Here is a 23,361-nt window from a genome sequence, read left to right as displayed (position 1 = left end):
TGCATAACCCCATTTAGAGATGTTACGGTGACTGTATTAACGCCACACCGGAGTTCACAAGTTCCACGTTACCGTTTATTCACGGTAACTAGGCTTCTCAAAGCTCTGATGCTGTGGATGGTCATTGGTATCCTACCAAACTTGCTAACTGCCTGGTACTCACAGCACTCTATTGTCCTTCTAATCACTCTGACATCAATGCAAATGTGATCAAAAATCTAATCAAACACTTCATGAGAGCCCATGAGAAAACAGTGATGGCCTCTGTTAAAAAAAGGAGGATCCCATTAGCTTTCTATTTGCTGGGTCTACAATATTTATTTCTCAACTTTCCTAATATTAAGCACATTGCTTCTCTTTAAAACAGGAGTATAGTCTACCTGACTGGCATGAAAATGACCACGGGAAAAGCATCCTCCATTCACTATTTAAGTGCCAGGATGACATGTCTACATTTTTTGCTGCCTCTGTTTTCGAAGACAGGTGCATGATAATTATCCATTCTAAATCAAATAAAAATCACATATATATATATGATTTAGTATATGTAAAGACAAGCTTAAATCAGGAATAGTGTGATGGGTGACAATATTAGGCCATCACTTGTGAATGATGCCCAGCATAAGGAAAACTACCTCATGTAGCCTAGCCTATAGGCTTATATGTTTTGATAAGGTTTGCATCACAACTGAAGTGGCCAAAGAACTTCTTAAAATTTAGCACATGAATCCGCTTTACAAAGGGTGTAGAGCCTAACTGGCAAACATAAGCAGCGCGTGAGTTTCAAGTTTGGGGAAGATAATTTTCACCTTTATAATAAAAGCACTATGTGCATAATCACATATGTGGTCACGTTTAGAATGGTGTTTTCCTGCTAATGGAACATTTTCACTTATACAGTGGTTGCTCAACTAAAGGTTTTGAGATTATGCTGCGGGATTTAGTGGTTGAGTACAGTACCCTGCGTCACTGCTTCATTGCTCCAGATCACCACAAGGGGGTGTTAGAGCACTTATGCTTACTGGAAAATACTCTTTCAAAATTAATGGAAGAGGCAAGTGGAAGGGGGAAAAGACAGTGTTCAGAGGTCAAGACAGCGCTGCTCTGAGACAAGCATGGGGACTGGTCTTGATAAATCAATGAGATTTTTAGTTTCACTGAATCTCCGTTTGGGTATTGGTTAGACTACAATCAGGGTGTGGAAATGTTAGGATTATTTTGCTCTTACTGTAGTACTGTAGCCTACTCCCGCCCGGTCACGTTGTACAGCTCCGTTTTATGGTTTTAGCAGGACAATTGATACTTTGTGCAAGGCAATTGATCAGCGTTAAAAACTTTGCGGATGGGGCCTCCCGAGTGGCGCAGCGGTCTAAGACACTGTATTGCAGTGAAAACTGCATTGCAACATATGCTGGTTTGATATCCGTACTGGCCACGACCGGGAGACCTATGAGACGACGGTGGGCTTTTGGTTTCTCTCCCTCTAAAACTTGAATAAATTATTCTTAATTACAAACTGGCTTCATTTACAAATTAGTAAGAATATCTCACCCCATGTTCAAGAATGAACATTCTCACTTTCAGTTATCTGAAAAACAAAATCCAAACTAGTTATTTAACAAGGACTTGAAAAGGAGATTGTAAACTCCGCAAACAACGTTTCCAACGTGTCCAAGAAAATGACTAATATAGTATAGTATATATATATAGTTCAATACACTGAATACAGTATATAGTTCAATACACTGAATACAGTATATAGTTCAATACACTGAATACAGTATATAGTTCAATACACTGAATAGCAAAATAAGCTGAAAGGATCATAAACTAAAGGTATTTTTTGCTTCAGTGCATTTTCTTATATAGCCTATCAATGTGTAGGCATACTGTGTAATAAAACGCTTGGTTCCCCAGAATACCAACTGGGATGGATCCCAAGGCAAATGTGTCTTCTTCATCAACATCTTATGCTTTGGTTCATAAAATAATGATAGAAAATACTCTCGCCAGCTTTGATCCATGCCTGGGCCTGCAGCACATACATTTCTTGATTTGTCAGACAAATCATTGGGTTGAAACTACAGAGCAGTACAAAACAAGAAAACACACATGGTTAATGTTCTGAAAGAAAATATATACATAAATATATACCATTCAAAAGTTTGGGGTCACTTAGAGGGCTGTTTAAAAACATTAAAATAACATACATCAAATTGATCAGAAATACAGTGTAGACATTGTTAATGTTGTAAATGACTATTGTAGCTGGAAATGGCAGATTTTTAAAAATGGAATATCTACATAGGCGTACAGAGGGCCATTATCAGCAACCATCACTCCTGTGTTCCAATGGCACGTTGTGTTAGCTAATCCAAGTTTATCATTTTAAAAGGTTAATTGATCATTAGAAAACCCTTTTTCAATTATGTTAGTACAGCTGAAAACTGTTGTTCTGATTAAAGAAGCAATAAAAATGGCCTTTAGACTAGTTGAGTATCTGGAGCATCATATCAAATTTATTTATATAGCCCTTCGTACATCAGCTGATATCTCAAAGTGCTGTACAGAAACCCAGCCTAAAACCCCAAACAGCAAGCAATGCAGGTGTAGAAGCACGTTGGCTAAGAAAAACTCCCTAGAAAGGCCAAAACCTAGGAAGAAACCTAGAGAGGAACCAGGCTATGAGGGGTGGCCAGTCCTCTTCTGGCTGTGCCAGGTGGAGATTATAACAGAACATGGCCAAGATGTTCAAATGTTCATAAATGACCAGCATGGTCAAATAATAGATCGGGGACAGGTAGCACGTTCGGTGAACAGGTCAGGATTCCATAGCCGCAGGCAGAACAGTTGAAACTGTTCAGAGAGATAGGTAGGAGCAAGCCCTTGTAATGCTTTGTAGGTTAGCAGTAAAACCTTGAAATCAGCCCTTCCCTTGACAGGATGCCAGTGTAGGGAGGCTAGCACTGGAGGAATAGGATCACATTTTTTGGTTCTAGTCAGGATTCTAGCAGCCGTATTTAGCACTAACTGAAGTTTATTTAGTGCTTTATCCGGGTAGCCGGAAAGTAGAGCATTGCAGTATTCTAAGCAAGAAGTAACAAAAGCATGGATGAATTTTTCTGCATCATTTTTGGACAGAAAGTTGGATTTTTGCAATGTTACGTAGATTGGAAAAAGCTGTCCTTGAAACAATCTTGATATGTTCGTCAAAAGAGAGATCAGGGTCCAGAGTAACGCCGAGGTCCTTCACAGTTTTATTTGAGACGACTGTACAACCATTAAGATTGTCAGATTCAACAGAAGATATCTTTGTTTCTTGGGACCTAGAACAAGCATCTCTGTTTTGTCCGAGTTTAAAAGTAGAACGTTTGCAGCCATCCACTTCCTTATGTCTGATACACAGGCTTCCAGCAAGGGCAATTTTGGGACTTCACCATGTTTCATTGAATTGTACAGCTGTGTGTCATCCGCATAGCAGTGAAAGTTAACATTATGTTTTCGAATTACATCCCCAAGAGGTAAAATATATTGTGAAAACAATAGTGGTCCTAAAACGGAACCTTATGGAACACCAAAATGTACAGTTGTTTTGTCAGAGGACAAGCCATTCACAGAGACAAACTGATATCTTTCCGACAGATAAGATCTAAACCAGGCCAGAACTTGTCCGTGTAGACCAATTTGGGTTTCCAATCTCTCCAAAAGAATGTGGTGATCGATGATATCAAAAGCAGCACTAATGTCAAGGAGCACAAGGACAGATGCAGAGCCTCGGTCTGATGCCATTAAAAGGTCATTTACCACCTTCACAAGTGCAGTCTCAGTGCTATGATGGGGTCTAAAACCAGACTGAAGCATTTCGTATGCATTGTTTGTCTTCAGGAAGGCAGTGAGTTGCTGCGCAACAGCTTTTTCTAAATTGTTTGAGAGGAATGGAAGATTCAATATAGGCCGATAGTTTTTTATATTTTCTGGGTCAAGGTTTGGCTTTATTACTGCCCCTTTTAGTGAGTTTGGTACACATCCGGTGGATAGAGAGCCGTTTATTATGTTCAACATAGGAGGGCCAAGCACAGGAAGCAGCTCTTTCAGTAGTTTAGTTGGAATAGGGTCCAGTATGCAACTTGAAGGCCATGATTATTTTCATCATTGTGTCAAGAGATATAGTACTAAAATACTTGTGTCTCTCTCTTGATCCTAGGTCCTGGCAGAGTTGTGCAGACTCAGGACAACTGAGCTTTGAAGGAATACGCAGATTTAAAGAGGAGTCCGTAATTTGCTTTCTAATAATCATGATCTTTTCCTCAAAGAAGTTCATGAATGTATTACTGCTGAAGTGAAAGCCATCCTCACTTGGGGAATGCTGCTTTTTAGTTAGCTTTGCGACAGTATCAAATAGAAATTTCTTATTTTCCTCAATTAAGTTGGAAAAATAGGATGATGGAGCAGCAGTAAGGGCTCTTCGATACTGCACGGTACTGTCTTCCCAAGCTAGTCGGAAGACTTTCAGTTTAGGTTGTAGTTATTATAGGACTCTCTTTATACCAAGCATAAGCATTTGTGGGTTTGATTACATGCTCAAAATGGCTAGAAACAAATCACTTTTCTGAAATTCGTCAGTCTATTCTTGATCTGAGAAATGAAGGCTATTCCATGCGAGAAATTGCCAAGAAACTGAAGATCTCGTACAGGGCTGTGTTCAACTCCCTTCACAGAACAGTACAAACTGACTCAAACCAGAATAGAAAGAGGAGTGGGATGCTCCGGTGCACAACTGAACAAGAGGACAAGTACATTAGATTGTCTAGTTTGAGAAACAGACGCCTCACGAGTCCTCAACTGGCAGCTCATTAAATAGTACCCGCAAAACACCAGTTTCAACGTGAACATCGAAGAGGCGACACTAGGATGCTGGCCTTCTAGGCAAAGTTCCTCTGTCCAGTGTCTGTTCTTTTAACCATCTTAATCTTTTATTTTTATTGGCCAGTCTGAGATATGGCTTTTTATTTGCAACTCGCTAAATATTCTCATCTGTTGTGTCAACCACATTGCATAAAAAGTCATTTTTATTGCTAGTGTTTGTATTAATTTGAGATCTATTGGATCCCACAACTGTCCCAGATTATGTTTGCAGATTATGTTTGCACAGAATAGAATAGGTTGACTTTTGTACTATGAGGGATAGTAGATTGTGCTTTTGCTGTTCGTTAGACCTACGCATCTTATTTGCTGACGAAAAGTAAATATTTAGGTCTTCTAACATCTTCAATATGCACCTCGGAATTGGATGTATGTCATCAATTCTAGCCTGTGAGAAAGACCCGATCAAGTGACTGAGAGCTGTGCTTCGGCATGCAGCCGGGAGAAGGAGATTATAATTATTATATTCAGCACAAAGGCCAATGTCCGCAAAAGGCATGGATTATTATAGGGGACATTGTGACCACACAAAGGCATGTATTATTATAGGGGACATTATGATCACACAAAGGCATGGATTATTTTAGGGGACATTATGACCACACAAAGGCATGGATTATTTTAGGGGACATTATGACCACACAAAGGCATGTATTATTATAGGGGACATTATGACCACACAAAGGCATGGATTATTTTAGGGGACATTATGACCACACAAAGGCATGGATTATTTTAGGGGACATTATGACCACACAAAGGCATGGATTATTTTAGGGGACATTATGACCACACAAAGGCATGGATTATTTTAGGGGACATTATGACCACACACAGGGATGGATTATTTTAGGGGACATTATGACCACACAAAGGCATGGATTATTTTAGGGGACATTATGACCACACAAAGGCATGGATTATTTTAGGGGACATTATGACCACACAAAGGCATGGATTATTTTAGGGGACATTATGACCACACAAAGGGATGGATTATTTTAGGGGACATTATGACCACACAAAGGCATGGATTATTTTAGGGGACATTATGACCACACAAAGGCATGGATTATTTTAGGGGACATTATGACCACACAAAGGCATGGATTATTTTAGGGGACATTATGACCACACAAAGGGATGCAGCCGGGAAATTCAAGACATGATCAAGTGCTTGTCAAAATGGTGAATGAGAGACTGATGAAGTGTGTGCAGCCTGTGCAAAAACCAAAGCAGAGCTCATGCCTTTCATGCAACTTTTTGCAAATCATGATTAGTCTCATCATGCAGACTAAGAATGTGTAAAAAAAATCTAAACATATAGACAAACATTTGTATCACAACTAAAGTTGCACAAATAACTCTAAATTATGCATATAGGGGTATCTATTTCTTTCTTAACCACTCAACACAGAATAGACACATGTAGGCACTCCCTCAAATCGTTTGGAGACAATATCCTTTCTATTTGATTCAGCTATGCTCAATTGTATTCTTCATACTATAAAATAATGTAAAACAAACAAATCTTGTCTCCTAAATTAACTAGTGTAGACCACAACGATTTGGCATAGCCAGATCATGGTCTAACATAAGGACAACACAGAGTATTCTGTTCTTCTGAAATAGATTTTTTTTTAAATCTTCATATCATGTTTCTATAGACCTGTCTAAATGAATAATGGATTTATTGTGATGGTGTAAATTGGTGTTAATGGATTTATTTAGACTTTTTAAAATGTAGATGTTACAAAGGTCTGCATCAGTGGCTTGTAGGGGGAAGCCAGGAGATGGTAAATGTGTTTATGTTAATTAGCAGACAATCACCGGCTGACAACATTTCATGACCGCCACATGCCCTAATCCCAATTAAGGAGTTCAAATGAGACCAGCTTGGCTTGTACACCTAATTGAAAAATGGCCCATCAAATATTACGTTGATTGTAAATTAAGCGTGTTAGAGAATGCAGTGCTGAATTTTGACGTTGCCCCTTTGAAGCATATCAACTTTTGAAACTCATCGGTTTTTCTTTTTGGGAAGCACCCGGGAGGGTTAGGGTTACCAACAGCTTTCCCCCAAATGTCTTATGATTTTCACATTGTTGCAGTTCTGGATGGGAAGAATTAACACTGGTCTGTAGTTCCCTAGTAGTCAGAGAGAGACAGAGAGAGAGAGACAAAAAAGATAATTAGTTGACACATTGGAATGAATTTACCAAAAAAACTGAACAAACTAGAATGCTATTTGGCCATAAACAGAGAGTACACAGTGGCAGAATAACTGACCACTGTGACTGACCCAAAATTAAGGAAATATTTGACTATGTACAGACTAAGTGAGCATAGCCTTGCTATTGAGAAAGGCACCCAAAGTCAGACCTGGCTCTCAAGAGAAGACAGGCTATGTGCACACTGCCCACAGAATGAAGTGGAAACTGAGCTGCACTCCCATATCTATTGGGTGAAATATCACTATTTGTCACTATAACACTGTATATATACATAATATGACATTTGAAATGTCTTTATTCTTTTGGAAGTTTTGTAAGTGTAATGTTTACAGTTTGTATTTTATTGTTTATCTATTTCCCTTGATTTTTCAATGTAAACATGTTACCCATGCCTATGAAAGGGAGAGTGACAGAGAGGGAGAGTGACAGAGAGACAGAGAGTGACAGAGAGAGACAGAGAGGGAGAGTGACAGAGTGACAGAGAGACAGAGAGTGACAGAGAGACAGAGAGTGACAGAGAGAGACAGAGAGGGAGAGTGACAGAGAGGGAGAGTGACAGAGAGGGAGAGAGGAGTGTTTGTGTGTGTGAATATGTGAATATGTGCCTCTATGGTAGGATATCTACGCTACCTGAACTTAACATTTTTAGTTGGCCCAAATTTAGCTGACTGATTCACTCAAATCTTAAACATTTGAACCGGGGACCGATGCGTATCGGTGAATCGAAGCGTTTCCCTAGTACTTGCATGTCAACATGTCCTCACATCTCCTCAGTGCCGATTTTAGCATCTAAATCTTGGTGGTACTCAAAAGCAATGCATGCCAGCAAAGCCACTCCACAACCCAACCCTACACAACACATTATTTGGACTATAACGGAGCAAATGGTGAGCAGAAACTGTTAGGGCCTATATAAAGCTGTCCCAACAGCAGAGTCCCAACCACAGTCCCATCACCTTACCACTGCTACACCTGGCTATCAGCGGAGCCTTGTCTGGTAGCGAAACAGTTCATTCAGCCTCATCTACTGCCTTTAAAAAAACATAGCTGATATTGCTGACTTCCTTAAATAAATGTGGTTTCTCCTGACCATTGAGTTGTACGGAACATAAGGGGATGACAAGTGGATAAGAGGCAATCCGTAATTTCCATTAAGACATTGGTGAGCGAGCTAGAACGGACGTAGTCAATACAACTATTTGTTAATTAACCTCTCTGGGATCGTTCGGAACGCTAGCGTCCCACCTCGCCAACAGCCAGTGAAATTGCAGGTCGCCAAATTCAAAACAACAGAAATCTCATAATTAAAATTCCTCAACCATACAAGTATTTTACACCATTTTAAAGATACACTTCTCGTTAATCCAACCACAGTGTCCGATTTCAAAAAGGCTTTTCGACGAAAGCAGAACATATCATTATGTTAGGTCAGCAACTAGTCACAGAAAGCATTCAGCCATTTCCAACCAAAGAGAGGTGTCACAAAAAGCAGAAATATAGATAAAATGAATCACTAACCTTTGACGATCTTCATCAGATGACACTCCCAGGACTCAATGTTACACAATACATGTATGTTTTGTTCGATCAAGTTCATATTTATTTCCAAACACCTCCGTTTACATTGGCGCCATGTTCAGAAATGCCTCCAAAACATCCAGGGAAATTGCAGAGAGCCACATCAAATAACAGAAATACTCATCATAAACTTTGATGAAAGATATATGTTTTACATAGAATTAATTGATGAACTTGTTCTTAATGCTTGTTCCGTTCTAGCTCGCTCACCAATGTCTTAATGGAAATTACGGATTGCCTCTTATCCACTTGTCATCCCCTTATGTTCCGTACAACTCAATGGTCAGGAGAAACCACATTTATGTCAGATTTCAAAAAAGCTTTACGGCAAAAGCACAATATTCAATCATCTGAGAACAGTGTTCAGCCACAAAAGCAAGCCATACAGTTACCCGCCAAATTGTGGAGTCAACAAAAGTCATAAATAGCATTATAAATCTTCACTTACCTTTGCTGATCTTCATCAGAATGCACTCCCAGTACTCCCACTTCCACAAGAAATGTTTGTTTTGTTCGGTTACGTCCATATTTATGTCCAAATACCTCCGTTTTGTTCGCACGCTTAGTTCACAATTCCAAAGGCATAATGCGCGAGCGCAAAATCCAGATGAAAAGTCAATGAGTTCCATTACAGTTTGTAGAAACATGTCAAACAATGTTTACAATCCAGCCTTAGGTTTAAAAAAAACAAATCTTCAATAATATTCCAACCAACAATAGCGTATTCATTGCAGAGGAAAAAGAAGGACCGGCGTGACCGCGCAGTAAACAACTGATTGGCCTCAGCCTAGTCCACTTGTTGAAACAGCTTTTATTCGACCCCCTTCCATAATATAAGCCTCAAACAACTTTCTAAAGACTGTTGACATCTGCTGGAAGCCTTGGGAAGTGCAATCTGGCCCCATAGACACAGCATATTGGACAGACGATCACTTAAATGAAACTACAAACCTCAGATTTCCCACTTCCTGGTTGGATTTGTCTCAGGTTTTCGCTTGCCATATGAGTTCTGTTATACTCACAGACATGACTCAAACATTTTTGGTACTTTCATTTGTTTTGAATTTTCTTTCAATGATGTACCAGACTTGTGGAGGTCTTCAAATTGTTTTCTGAGGTCTTGGCTGATTTCCTTTGATTTTCCCATGATGTCAAGCAAAGAGGCACTGAGTTTGAAGGTAGGCCTTGAAATACATCCACAGGTACACCTCCAATTGATTCAAATGATGTCAATTAGCCTATCAGAAGCTTCTAAAGCCGTGACATCATTTTCTGTAATTTTCCAAGCTGTTTAATGGCAGAGTCAACTTAGTGTATGTAAACTTCTGGCCCACTGGAATTGTGATACAGTGAATTATAAGTGAAATAATCTGTTTGTAAACAGTTATTGGAAAAATTGCTTGTGTCATGCACAAAGTAGATGTCCTAACCGACTTGCCAAAACTATAGTTTGTTAACAAGAAATTTGTGGAGTCGTTGAAAAACGAGTTTTAATGACTCCAACCTAAGTGTATGTAAACTTCCAACTTCCGCTGTTCATATCTCCCTGGCATATTACATAATTTATGCAGCAGCATACAATACCTGTTTGGACTCACTTTATTGTGCTGTGCTCACTTGTCATCAAAGTCTGGCATTCTCTGGATTTATGGTGCTTTCAAGACAACTGGGAACTCAGACAAAAACAAGGTCAATCATGACGTTAGTGATCTTCAGGTCGGAGCTCTAGAAAGAGTCCCGACTTGGAATTCTGAGTTGGATGACCGTTCAAAACTTATTTTCCCAGTTGTCTTGAACTCACTGAGGTCTGAGATTTCCCAGTTGTCTTGAACTCACTGAAGTCTGAGATTTCCCAGTTGTCTTGAACTCACTGAAGTCTGAGATTTCCCAGTTGTCTTGAACTCACTGAAGTCTGAGATTTCCCAGTTGTCTTGAACTCACTGAAGTCTGAGATTTCCCAGTTGTCTTGAACTCACTGAAGTCTGAGATTTCCCAGTTGTCTTGAACTCACTGAAGTCTGAGATTTCCCAGTTGTCTTGAACTCACTGAAGTCTGAGATTTCCCAGTTGTCTTGAACTCACTGAAGTCTGAGATTTCCCAGTTGTCTTGAACTCACTGAAGTCTGAGATTTCCCGGTTCCAAGTTTCCAGTTGTTTTGAAAGCGGCAGAAGTCATGGCCAGCATTGAATGTTTATCATTTTAAGCTTGGAAAAGAGACCCATAAACCCAGACTTGGACAACACATCCATTCCACTGAATAGCAGGCTAGTGATTGCCTTGCAATGCTTACAGTATCACATTCGGCCGTGATTGGGAGTCCCATAGGGTGGGGCCCAATTGGCCCAGCTTTGTTCGGGTTTGGCCGGGGTAGGCCGTCATTGTAAATAAGAATTTGTTCTTAACTGACTTGCCTAGTTAAATTAAGGTTACATTTAAAATATATATATATTTTTTTTAAGTTAGCCACGGATTCCTTCCAAACCACTCATTGATGAATTTGTGATTTCCAAATTTCTGTGTAATGTTAATGTCCAATGGCCGATAAGCATCAATACGTTTTATCTATAATTTCTCTTCATATGACAAGGGTGGACAAGGCTTTGCCAGTAGATTGTCAACTTGATTCATGATGCTAGGATTTTCAAATTATGTTGACATGATCAGTCCAATCAAAGCTACTGTAGATATAACTTGATTTGACGTCAATTTATCTGTGGCCAACTACCTTGAGCCTTCTTGGATGGGCACGTCTAATGTAACTCTATGGCAGCAGTCAAGGAGCTTGAATTTTTTAGCTCTACCTGTAGATTTTGCGGTGACGTAGTGTCCCCCTTGAGTGAGAGAACACTGAGCCAATCACAGCGCAACTAGAAAACATTACCAACCCCTACGCTCTGTGTCTTCTGCTGGCTACCCCACCCGAGTGGCGCAGCAGTCTAAGGCACCGCATCTCAGTGCTTGAGGCTTCACTAGAAACACCCTGGTTCAAATCCATGCTGTATCACAACTGGCTGTGATTGGGAGTCCCATAGGGCAGCGCACAATTGGCCCAGGGTCATCTGGGTTTGGGCGGTATAGGCTCTCATTGTAAATCATTTGTTCTTAACTGACTTACCTGGTTAAATAAAACCACAGAAAGCACTGAGCTAGGCTGAAACACTGACATTTTGGAGCTGCCTTACTCAAGAAAGCAAAAAAGAGACCATGTTTGTATGCGGCTTTATCAACTCAATGTTTTTTAGTTTTTTTTTACATTGTTTGCAAACTGATATGTGACACGCATGAATGCCAAAATGACATGCAAAACAGGCACACAAAAAATGTATAATAATATTATAGCTAAACAGGTGGCCCTGAATGACAGGTCGCCATTGACCTTAGGTCAACACCAAGCATTATATATTTCAGGCATGTTTTTCCAGCACTGTGGTTTGCGAGCCATTAGCACTCTCCAAATGATGCATGCTCAGATCCTACCCAGCTCAATTGGCCTAAGAAATAAACAACCCCTCCCCTCGTACGGTATCATGTGACCCACCCTCTAAATACCAGTGTTTATTGCTTGCGGGCTAAACCGTTAGCCTCTAAGACACGGTAAGGGCCCTGTGGCTGCTAATTTATAGAGGGAAGCCCTTTAACTTAGCGTCAACCTGGAGAAAAGATAGCCTTTGTTTGCATGTATGTCTGAATAGCCTTGCTTTGGGGCCTGTTATTGCCTTTGGCCCTGGTATTTTATTTTATCATGATCCCCATTAGCTGACGCCATGACGACAGCTAGTCTTTCTGTGGTCGGAATAACGACAACTCGTCTTCCCTTATTCTCTCATTAGGGATAAGAGGTTGATTTAGGAGTGAAGTGTACCCACACAGAAAACAACATTTCAATATATTTAAAGTTAAATGTATTTCACATACATGTAGCGTCATTTGCATCTTTGCTCAAATGCATGTAATGCCTGAGAATATTCCAGAAATGCATGACATCTAGTTTACAGGGTGGCCAAAGTGGTTATGTGATTCAGTTCTTAAATTCATCTTTAAATATTGATCAATGGTGATCATGGTCAGCAAAAAACAGTTTAAAAAAAAAGTTTGATTTCACCTAATTGGAACATTCTCTCATTCCGAGCATATGTTCAACTTCATAAAACAAACTCTTGTTTCTCAGTAAAGGTAAAGAATGACTGTTGTAAGGGCCTGTCTTCAGCTTAATAAAATAATGTAAAAAATCTAGTGCCTGATGTTTTTGTTATAATTATAAAATAAAATAAATCTATTTAAAAAAAGATATACACATTGTACAACACTCCACAATATGTCAAAGTGTAGGTCTAGATCTTACGCTTCCAATGAGTGGTAGTATATGACTCTACGTGGATGGTTAGCAGTGTTATGCTGTGTTCGTAGCCAAGTGGGAAGTGAAAATGTACCACATCTGGGACAAATTCACTTAACCGGCCCTCCAACTGGTAATTACTAGATCCATGATCCATGAATCCCCTTGTGACAGGGGGAATGGAAGCTTGTTGTGTGCAACAGGGAGGGCCAATAGAATGCAAGCTTCACAAAAATAAATAATACATTAAATAAACAAGAAATTGTTGAAACATTTGTAGTCTTTAACAGGGTTGACGTGTTATGCTCATCCTGCTCAGTTTTTTACCACAAAACACCAGAAAATTGCCAAAAAGAGTAGAACCAGTTCATCTGCTTTTACACTATGATTTGACTGTTAGATGTTCAATTATTTTTACTTTAAAAATGAATGAGGCTGATGAAAACACCATTCTCGAAAATGGCCGCCGATGTGATTATGCATGAAAATGATCTTCCCCTCGCAAGGCCTTTGTGTGCCAGTAAAGTTCTACACCGGTTGTAAATCGGATTAATGTGCTACATTTTAAGAAGTTATTCGGCCACTTTAGTTGTGATACTAACCTTATCAAAACATATAGGCCTGTGGGCTGGGCTACATGAGGTGTGATACTAACCTTATTGAAACATATAGGCCTATGGGCTAGGCCACATGAGGTGGGATACTAACCTTATTAGAACATATAGGCCTATGGACTAGGCTACATGAGGTGGGATACTAACCTTATTAGAACATATAGGCCTATGGACTAGGCTACATGAGGTGGGATACTAACCTTATTAGAACATATAGGCCTATGGACTAGGCTACATGAGGTGGGATACTAACCTTATTAGAACATATAGGCCTATGGACTAGGCTACATGAGGTGGGCGAATATGATTTGGAAAAGGCATACGCTGTTTCTTGCCTTACAAGCTGGGCATCATTCACAAGTGATTGGCTAAAACATCATTCACAAGTGATTGGCTAAAACATCATTCACAAGTGATTGGCTAAAACGTCATTCACAAGTGATTGGCTAAAACGTCATTCACAAGTGATTGGCTAAAACGTCATTCACAAGTGATTGGCTAAAACGTCATTCACAAGTGATTGGCTAAAACATCATTCACAAGTGATTGGCTAAAACATCATTCACAAGTGATTGGCTAAAACATCATTCACAAGTGATTGGCTAAAACATCATTCACAAGTGATTGGCTAAAACATCATTCACAAGTGATTGGCTAAAACGTCATTCACAAGTGATTGGCTAAAACATCATTCACAAGTGATTGGCTAAAACATCATTCACAAGTGATTGGCTAAAACGTCATTCACAAGTGATTGGCTAAAACATCATTCACAAGTGATTGGCTAAAACGTCATTCACAAGTGATTGGCTAAAACATCATTCACAAGTGATTGGCTAAAACATCATTCACAAGTGATTGGCTAAAACATCATTCACAAGTGATTGGCTAAAACATCATTCACAAGTGATTGGCTAAAACATCATTCACAAGTGATTGGCTAAAACATCATTCACAAGTGATTGGCTAAAACATCATTCACAAGTGATTGGCTAAAACATCATTCACAAGTGATTGGCTAAAACCTCATTCACAAGTGATTGGCTAAAACATCATTCACAAGTGATTGGCTAAAACATCATTCACAAGTGATTGGCTAAAACGTCATTCACAAGTGATTGGCTAAAACATCATTCACAAGTGATTGGCTAAAACGTCATTCACAAGTGATTGGCTAAAACATCATTCACAAGTGATTGGCTAAAACATCATTCACAAGTGATTGGCTAAAACGTCATTCACAAGTGATTGGCTAAAACATCCTTCACAAGTGATTGGCTAAAACATAATTCACAAGTGATTGGCTAAAACATCATTCACAAGTGATTGGCTAAAACGTCATTCACAAGTGATTGGCTAAAACATAATTCACAAGTGATTGGCTAAAACGTCATTCACAAGTGATTGGCTCAAACATCATTCACAAGTGATTGGCTAAAACGTCATTCACAAGTGATTGGCTAAAACATCCTTCACAAGTGATTGGCTAAAACATAATTCACAAGTGATTGGCTAAAACATAATTCACAAGTGATTGGCTAAAACATCATTCACAAGTGATTGGCTAAAACGTCATTCACAAGTGATTGGCTAAAACATAATTCACAAGTGATTGGCTAAAACGTCATTCACAAGTGATTGGCTAAAACGTCATTCACAAGTGATTGGCTAAAACATCATTCACAAGTGATTGGCTAAAACATCATTCACAAGTGATTGGCTAAAACATCATTCACAAGTGATTGGCTAAAACGTCATTCACAAGTGATTGGCTAAAACGTCATTCACAAGTGATTGGCTAAAACATCATTCACAAGTGATTGGCTAAAACATCATTCACAAGTGATTGGCTAAAACGTCATTCACAAGTGATTGGCTAAAACATCATTCACAAGTGATTGGCTAATATTGCCACCCATCAGATTATTCTTGATGTAATCTTGTCTTTACATATACTAAATAATATATGTGTGACATTTGTTTTGATTTAGAATGGACCATTAGAATGAGAGGGAGAGGGGGAGCAGGGGTAGACTATCTGTTCTGCAGTTTTAATGAGATGCAGAAGTGCATGTGATATCAAATCACCTACTAAGGTTTCATTGTTAAGACATTTTGTTAAAATAAATTAAAATTTAAATTTAATTTGACATACACACTTATTTCTTACAATTACATTTAAATACATGAAATGAAATGGTTTACAAAAAACATGTCCAAATACATTTTTAAATATATTTACCAAGTATATTGATAAATACTATATATTCTAAAATACATTCTGATGCATTTAACATATATTGTGATATACATTTTTAAATGCATTTATGTTCTATATTTTGGAATATATTTAAAATGTATGTAAAAGTACATTATTTGGCCAATTGTATATATTTCACATTTATCCTAAAAAACATATTTAAAAAAAATAATCAGAATGGGAGGTAGTCTTTACAAAAATATATTGGAAAATTGAAATGGTTTCAACCCTACACTGAGTATACAAAGCATCAAGGACACCTTCCTAATATTGAGTTGCACCCCTCACTTTTGCCCTCAGAACAGCCTCAATTCATCGGGGCACGGACTCTACAAGGTGTTGAAAGCGTTCCACAGGGATGCTGGCCCATGTTGACTCCAATGCTTCCCACAGTTGTGTCCAGTTGGCTGGATGTCCTTTGGGTGGTGGACTATTCTTGACATAAATGGGAAACAGTTGAGCGTAAAAGACCCAGCAGCGTTGCAGTTCTCAAATCAAATCAAGTCAAATGTTATTTGTCACATGCGCAGAATACAACAGGTGTAGACCTTACAGTGAAATGCTTACTTACAAGCCCTTGACCAACAATGCTTTAAGAAGAAAAACATATTAAGTAAATCAATAGATAAAATAAAAAAAATAAGAATAACAAAAAATTAAACATGAGCAGTAATATAACAATAGCGAGGCTATATACATACCAGTACAGAGTCAATGTGCAAAGTTCTTGACACAAACTGGTGCGCCTGGCACCTACTACCATACCCAGTTCAAAGGCACTTAAATGTGTTGTCTTTCCCATTCAGCCAATGAATGGCACACATACACAATGCATGTCTCAACTGTCTCAAGGCTTAAGAATAATCATTTATCCTGTCTCCTCCCCTTCATCTACACTGATTGAAGTGGATTTAACAAGTGACATCAATAAGGGATCATAGCTTTTACCTGGACTCACCTGGTCAGTCTATGTCTTGGAAAGAGCAGGTGTCCTTAATATTTGTAAACTCATTGTATGTTTACTCTGTCATAGCTTTTATTAAAAAGTCAAAATTTCATGCTAAGATTTTAATATTCAACCATTTTACAAGCCAAATTACAAGTCAAATGTCACTACATTCATGCGTAGCGTAGGGTACAAGTTGTGCTTCATGGGAGATTGGGTTTGGTCAGGGTTTTGTCCTTCCTAACTCTTCCCTTTCTCTTTCTTGTGACTGGGTGGGAGTTGTTGTTTGTGATCTCTCTCTGTGAGTGTGTGTGTCAGAGAGGGAAATAGTGAGAGTTATGAGGAAGAGGTAGAAAATCAGAGGACGAGCGAGAGAGAGAGAGTGCTGCCTTGTTGTTATGCCTGATGGCTCTTTCTTCTTCAGTAACAGCTGGTGGTGCGAGGCCCGCAAGGGTGTGTGTGTGTGTTTGTGTCTTTGTTCGTGTATGTGTCTTTGTGTGTGTGTGTGCATTTGTGTGCTTGTGTGTGTGTCTTTGTGCTCGGGTGTCTTTGTGTGTGAGAGAGAGACGGAGAGAATTTAAGAAGGCTAGATGTTATTGTTGCTGCTACTGTTGTTGCCACATTGTAAGTGGTGTGAAAGGTGTGCCAGGTTTCTCTGGAACAGTCTAGAGGAACAGACGGAGCCCGGAATACGCAATGCCCCATTGCCAAACACACGCAATACTCAAACACACACACACACACAATTTTAAATTACAGAAGATAGTATCTCTTGGAGTGGGACACGACACCTTTAGAAAATAAATTGCTGTCCTAGAAGGGTTCTTCGGTTCTCCCCATAGAACACTTAAAATAAAAAAAAATTGTTCCAGGCATGTATTTATTTATTTTATTTCACCTTTATTTAACCAGGTAGGCCAGTTGAGAACACCTTTATTTAACCAGGTAGGCCAGTTGAGAACACCTTTATTTAACCAGGTAGGCTAGTTGAGAACACCTTTATTTAACCAGGTAGGATAGTTGAGAACACCTTTATTTAACCAGGTAGGCCAGTTGAGAACACCTGTATTTAACCAGGTAGGCCAGTTGAGAACACCTTTATTTCAGTGTTGGCGACGAATATGTAGCGAGGACCAGCCAACGAGAGCATACAGGTCGCAATGGTGGGTAGTATATGGGGCTTTGGTGACGAAAACGGATGGCACTGTGATAGACTGCATCCAATTCTCTGAGTAGACTGTTGGAGGCTATTTTGTAAATGACATCACCGCAATCAAGGATTGGTAGGATAGTCAGTTTTACGAGGATATGTTTGGCAGCATGAGTGAAGGAGGCTTTGTTGCAAAATAGGAAGCTGATTCTAGATTTAATTTTGGATTGGAGATGCTTAGTATGAGTCTGGAAGGAGAGTTTACAGTCTAGCCAGAGACCTAGGAATTTATAGTTGTCCATGTATTCTAAGTCAGAACCATCCAGAGTAGTGATGCTAGTCGGGCGGGCGGGTGCGGGCAGCGATCGGTTGAAGAGCATGCATTTTGTTTTACTAGCATTCAAGAGCAGTTGAAGGCCTCGGAAGGAGTGCTGTATGGCATTGAAGCTTGTTTGGAAGTTTGTTAACATGCGTCCAAAGAAGGGCCAGATGTATACAGAATGGTGTCGTCTGCGGTAGAGGTGGATCAACGAATCCCCCGCAGCAAGAGCGACATCATTGATATATACAGAGAAAAGAGTCGGCCCGAGAATTGAACCCTGTGGCACCCCCATAGAGACTGCCAGAGGTCCGGACAACAGGCCCTCTGATTTGACACATTGAACTCTATCTGAGAAGTAGTTAGTGAACCAGGCGAGGCAGTCATTAGAGAAACCAAAGCTGGTGAGTCTGCCGATAAGAATATGGTGATTGACAGTGTCAAAAGCCGTGGCAAAGTTGATGTAGACGGCTTCACAGTACTGTCTTTGATCGATGGCAGTTACGATATCGTTTAGGACCTTGAGCGCGGCTGAGGTGCACCCGTGACAGCTCGGAAACCGGATTGCATAGCGGAGAAGGTATGGTGGGATTTGAAATGGTCGATGATCTGTTTGTTCACTTGGCTTTCGAAGACTTTAGAAAGGTAGGGCAAGAGGGATATGTGTCTGTAACAGTTTGGGTCTAGAGTGTCTCCCCCTTTGAAGAGGGGATGACCGTGGCTTTCCAATCTTTAGGAATCTCAGACGATACGAAAGAGAGGTTGAACAGACTGGTTGCAACAATGGCGGCGGATAATTTTTGGAAGAGAGGGTCGAGATTGTCTAGCCCAGCTGATTCGTAGGGATCCAGATTTTGTAACTCTGTCACAACATTGCTGCGGGGGTTGGGGTAGCCAGTTGGAAAAAAAGCATGGCCAGCCGTAGAGAAATGCTTTTTGAAATTCTCGATTATCGTGGATTTATCGGTGGTGACAGTGTTTCCTAGCTTCAGTGCAGTGGGCAGCTGGGAGGAGGTGCACTTATTCTCCATGGACTTTACAGTGTCCCAAAACCTTTTGGAATTAGTGCTGCAGGATGCAAATTTCTGTTTGAAAAAGCTAGCCTTTGCTTTCCTATCTGCCTGTGTATATTGGTTCCTGACTTACCTGAAAAGTTGCATAACACTATTTGATGTTAGTGCAGTATGCCACAGGATGTTTTTGTGCTGGTCAAGGGCAGTCAAGTCTGGAGGTAGAACCCTTCTGTTTCAGGTAGAACTTTTTTGGGGTTCCATGTAGAACTCTTACCACACAGGGTTCTACCTGGAACCAAAAAGGGTTCTACCTGGAACCAAAAAGGGTTCTACCTGGAACCAAAAAGGGTTCTCTTATAGGGAAAGAACACTTTTGAACCCCTTTTTTCTGACAGTGTAAGCTCGTCGAGACTGTAATAACACAGTAAGATATAGCTTGACAAATGAAACACAATCCTGTCTCCCTCTCATCCATCTTTGGTCCATTATCTTTTATCTTCAAATTTCAGTTCAATACTAAACCTCATTTAAATACCATAATGAAATTAGGACAAGCGCGCTTTATTCTCTAAACAAAGTTAGTTTGTTCAGTGGAAAACTCGATGGGGACTACATCTATCATTTTGAACCACACATGTGGAATACAATAGAAAAATACAATAGTTGGTGTGTTCGTTTAATCAGACTGTGTTTGTCAATTGTTGTGACCTAGAAGAAGATCAGATCAAATTGTATGGCCGATTTATGCAGAAATCCAGGTATTTCCAAAGGATTTCCATACTTTTTCTTGCCACTGTATGTTGTCTCAACCCACCAAATACAAACCACTTACTATTTTCTCATTTTCAAAAGGTCCCAAGCTCACATTCTTAGAAAGTACTCACAAATCCTCCTGTCTTAAAAATCCTACGGTCGCCTGAATAGAGCAGAAATAGTGCCCTGCTCATTAGGAGAATAGCAGACATTCTTCCTCCCAATGTCCTTCTTCCTGTGTTTTTGAGCCACTCTGAGCGGTCATTAGTCCACGCTTCCCATTTAACAAGACAGCTCATCGGAGATACAGAGAAAAGCAAGGAACAGCGACAACTGAATTCCACCGTCACACACACACACACACACACACACACACACACACACACACACACACACACACACACACACACACACACACACACACACACACACACACACATTTAAAAAACTCAGTCAGGGTCTCAACTTAATGATGAAAGTTAGAATAGTAGAACACAAGGTGTTGTGCATCAGCAGTTTCCCTCTTGTTATGTCACTAACAGACAGTCACTCAATTAGCTCATGTCAGTTTACATTTTTTAGATTGGTAAATGAGTCTAGTTAGTCTAGCCAGCTATCTCCAGTTAACTTGTAGTAATCATCATCATGATTTTTTAATAGGAGTTTATGTGTAGCAGCTACTTGTATAGCTAATAGGCTATGTGTTTGTAGATGGACTGAGGTGAATGAATCTACAGCAGGCAAGCGTGACCAGGGTCATTATGGCTAGTTTTTGCTCTTCAACAAACATAATTTTAAAGAGTTATAGAAATGTAGTAAATAGGTTTGAACTTTCTTAAACTGTCTAGGCATTAGGCAGGTAGCCTAGTGGTTAGCGCATTGGGCCAGTAACCGAAAGGTGGCTGGATTGAATCCCAGAGCTGACATGGTAGACATCTGTTGTTCTCCCCCTGAGCAAGGCCGTCAACCCACTGATCCCCAGCTACTGAAGATGTAGATGTTGATTAAGGTTGCCCTGCAATGTGGAAGACACATTTCAGTTGAATGCATTTAGTTGTACAACTGACTAGGTGTCCCCCTTTCCCTAATGAAACTCAGATGGCCATGAGGTGCTGAGCAAAGGGGATGTAGCTCTTGTTCATAAGGTCAAGGATGTACCATTTTCTACTAGTCACACACAAAACACAATACATAAATGCGCATACCCACTATATCTCTCCTGCTATCTACCTCATCTCCTTCTTCCTCTCATCCTCAGGTCGTAAGTTCATCATCGCCAATGCCCGGGTGGAGAACTGTGCCATCATATTCTGCAACGATGGCTTCTGCGCCATGTGCGGCTACTCGCGAGCAGAGATCATGCAGAAACCCTGTACCTGTAACTTCCTGTACGGCCCTCAAACCAAGCGGTTGGCCATCGCCCAGATGGCCCAAGCACTGCTGGGCTCGGAAGAGAGGAAAATGGAGATCAACCTGTACAGGAAGGACGGTAGGACCATACGCAGTGTGTGTGTGTGTGCGTGTGCGTGTGTGTGTTTTGCGGTGAGGTTGAATACTTGTACAAGTTCAACCTGCTTAGTTACTATGGTATCCAAGAACCACTGTACCATATCTTCTATACTTGGTTCATATTCATGACTGTATTTGCTAGTCTCTTGGTGTATTCTCAAGTCCCCCCTCTGATGCCTGATCATTGGTTGTGTCAGTCATCCTGGTTTGTGAGGTCATATGGGGAAAACACTCAGGAGGAATATCCCGGGAACATGCAGTGCTGCCTGGTCTATCAGGCTCTGGGCTGGTGGCCAGTGACACACTACTCAATCACCTCCAGGTAATAGAGATAGACACCCCCCCACCGGGTGAGATATGTCAGACAGGTCCAACTGAGGAAAGCACTACAGTATGATAGAGGAGTCAAAGAGAAAGAAAGACTGATGAAGTGAGATACTGAGAAAAGGTATAGGTGAAAAAAATAAAGGAAGAGAGAGGGCGGCTGCAGTTCTCAGTTCCTGGAGAGTCCCACTGGAAGGAGGTGAGAGAGAGGTGAGAGAGAGGTGAAAGAGAGGTGAGAGAGAGGTGAGAGACAGGTGAGAGAGAGGTGAGGGACAGGTGAGAGACAGGTGAGAGACAGGTGAGAGAGAGGTGAGAGACAGGTGAGAGAGAGGTGAGAGACAGGTGAGAGAGAGGTGAGAGAGAGGTGAGAGACAGGTGAGAGGTGAGAGACAGGTGAGAGAGAGTAAGAGTAAGAGAGTAAGACAAGGGAGAGGTTAGAAGAGAGAGAGGGAGAGAGAGAGAGAGAGAGAGAGAGAGAAAGAAAGAGAGAGAGAGAGAGAGAGAGAGAGAAACATAGCAGAGGTGAGAGGAGAGAGGATCAGACTGAGGAGGTGGTATTTATCAGTTCCTCTCCTAGCCTTGTTCGTTTTGATTAAGAGGAGAGCTGCAGCAGCAGCAGTACAGAGCTACATAGCTAACTGTAGCAGCAGTAGAGCGCTACATGGCTAGCTGTAGCGGCAGTAGTAGAATGCTACATGGCTAGCTGTAGCAGCAGCAGTAGAACGCTACATGCCTAGCTGTAGCAGCAGTAGAGGGCTACAGGGCTAACTGTAGCAGCAGTAGAGTGCTACTTGGCTAGCTGTAGCAGCAGTAGAAGGCTATACGGCTAGCTGTAGCAGCAGCAGTACAGAGCTACATAGCTAACTGTAGCAGCAGTAGAGCACTACATGGCTAGCTGTAGCAGCAACAGTAGAGCGCTACATGGCTAGCTGTAGCAGCAGCAGTAGAGCGCTACATGGCTAGCTGTAGCAGCAGCAGTAGGGCACTACATGGCTAGCTGTAGCAGCAGCAGTAGAGCGCTACATGGCTAGCTGTAGCAGCAGCAGTAGAGCGTTACATAGCTAACTGTAGCAGCAGTAGAGTGCTACATGGCTAGCTGTAGCAGTAGCAGTAGAGCGCTACATGGCTAGTTGTAGCAGCAGCAGTAGAGCATTAGATGGCTAGGTGTAGCAGCAGCAGTAGAGCTGTAGATGGCTAGCTGTAGCAGCAGCAGTAGAGTGTTACATAGCTAACTGTAGCATCAGTAGAGCGTTACATGGCTAGCTGTAGCAGCAGCAGTAGAGCGCTACATGGCTAGCTGTAGCAGCAGCAGTAGAGTGCTACATGGCTAGCTGTAGCAGCAGCAGTAGAGCGTTACATGGCTAGTTGTAGCAGCAGCAGCAGTAGAAGGCTATACGGCTAG

At 40.7% G+C, this 23,361-nt stretch overlaps 1 long non-coding RNA gene across 1 annotated transcript in view; it reads left to right on the top strand.

Moving 5' to 3' along the window:
* The window catches only part of LOC109909614 (uncharacterized), a 34,022-nt gene extending 11,583 nt beyond the window's left edge, over nucleotides 1-22,439 (top strand). The window contains exon 3 of the long non-coding RNA XR_004204063.1: nucleotides 21,385-22,439. This is a non-coding gene — a long non-coding RNA (uncharacterized LOC109909614). The remainder of the gene's footprint in view (nucleotides 1-21,384) is intronic.
* The last annotated feature ends 922 nt before the right edge of the window (nucleotides 22,440-23,361 follow it).

Source organism: Oncorhynchus kisutch, linkage group LG18, assembly GCF_002021735.2.
Source record: "Oncorhynchus kisutch isolate 150728-3 linkage group LG18, Okis_V2, whole genome shotgun sequence".
Taxonomy (NCBI): Eukaryota; Metazoa; Chordata; class Actinopteri; order Salmoniformes; family Salmonidae; genus Oncorhynchus; species Oncorhynchus kisutch.
The sequence above is the reverse complement of the archived record's forward strand: the minus strand, read 5'-3'. Positions and strand labels throughout refer to the sequence as shown.